The following is a 1,892-nucleotide window of genomic DNA, read 5'->3' on the forward strand; positions in this document are numbered from 1 at the left end:
GACGAAACCGGAAGACAGGCAAGTAGACGCCTGTCGAGCGCCGAGTCTTCGAGGCAGCAAAAAGGGCGGATACGGATTCGAATCGTGGAGGGCGGTCCGGCGGCTTCTGCGCAGGCGCTTTCCGAAAGAGGGCGGGGACACGTACGGGGAGAGGAGGTGGAACTTGGTAATTTTGTGCGGTTCTTATGTCTCGGATTCCAATCTGGCAGCGCGTTAAAGCCAGCCACTGGCTCTGCACCCCATTGTACAGCTGGGAAAGCTGAGGCCGGTAGATCTTTGGCTCTTGACCAGTATGCACAAAGGCAGCCAAGGAGTCAAAGTTCCTGAGAGCTGGAGACAGAAAAAATATTCAGGGGACGTGGAGGCGATGGAAAGTCCAAGAATAGAACCACATGAGACTGGAGACTTGGTATGAGAAGGTGTATCCTGGGGGTGTACAGCATGGCCAAACCTGTGGAAAAGATGGCATTTTCTTTTTTTTTTTTTTTTTTTTTGAGACGGAGTCTCGCTCTGTCGCCCGGGCTGGAGTGCAGTGGCCGGATCTCAGCTCACTGCAAGCTCCGCCTCCCGGGTTTTACGCCATTCTCCTGCCTCAGCCTCCCGAGTAGCTGGGACTACAGGCGCCAGCCACCTCTCCCGGCTAGCTTTTTTTGTATTTTTTAGTAGAGACGGGGTTTCACCGTGTTAGCCAGGATGGTCTCGAACTCCTGACCTCGTGATCCGCCCGTCTCGGCCTCCCAAAGTGCTGGGATTACAAGATGGCATTTTCAAAAGGCAGGACGATTGATCAGCCAGGACCTACCCCGTGCCTACGCTGTGCTAGGTACCATGGGGTATAGAGAGTCAAAACCTCAGCCCAGTACCGGAGACCTATTTGCTTTGTGCCCTGTACACGTTCTGGACCTTAGCAATGGCCAGGCTCCAGGAGGAAGAGCTGCAGAGAACGATGGGACGATTGGACGATCCTGGGCCTCCGTTTACATCCCTGCAGTGTTACTGGCCCTCTTTTACAGAAGTAAAATGGGGATAATAATGATAGTCTCCGTCTCACAGGGTTGTGAAGATTGAGGTAATTGCACGGTAGTGGGGGGGTGTCCTGCATACTGGCTTTGCCCGTCTCACCTTCCCTGCTTCCAAAGAGTCTTCCCCACCTGGTCTCTGGACAGGAGCACTGCGCCTTCATCACCTTCCATTTAAGAACATGGGGCTCCGGATTGGGAAAGCATTAAGGGCAGGGAACTAGGGGTCTAGAGATCTAGGTTCTAGCCCTGGCTGTACCTTACTTTGTGGCTTCGAACAGGTCCTTTCCCCTTTCTTGGCCTGAGTTCTCCCATCTGTACAGAAGAAATTGGCGCCAGTAACTTAGCCTTTTCTCTCAATCTGATGGTCAATTTTTTTTTTTAACGTTACAATGTCGGCAGAAGCGAATAATGACTTCCCTTTGTTTACTGATACAGACAAGGAAGAGGTTTCCTAACCTGACAGAAGCAAAGCAACATGCCCAACTCCCCGTGTCCATCACTAGCTTCTGCCTTAGGTCCCCAAAACGAGGACTTTGGGAGTAAAACCACCCTTTTGAAAGTCTGAGGCCACAGAGGTCCCAGAACGAGCCACACTTACAGGCAGGACTACGTTTTGGGTCGGGCAATGAACGTTTATTAAACCATCATGATTTTTGCTTGTCATTTTATCATTTACAGAAAAACATCATATTTGGTTGGGCACGGTGGCTCACGCCTGTAATCCCGGCACTTTGGGAGGCCGAGATGGGCAGATAACTTGAGGTCAAGAGTTCAAGACCAGCCTGGCCAACACGGTGAAACCCCGTCTCTACCAAAAATATAAAACATTAGCCGGGTATGGTGTCACATGCCTGTAATCCCAGCTACTCA

Source organism: Trachypithecus francoisi, unplaced genomic scaffold (assembly GCF_009764315.1).
Source record: "Trachypithecus francoisi isolate TF-2019V2 unplaced genomic scaffold, Tfra_2.0 Lachesis_group0, whole genome shotgun sequence".
NCBI classification, from domain to species: Eukaryota; Metazoa; Chordata; class Mammalia; order Primates; family Cercopithecidae; genus Trachypithecus; species Trachypithecus francoisi.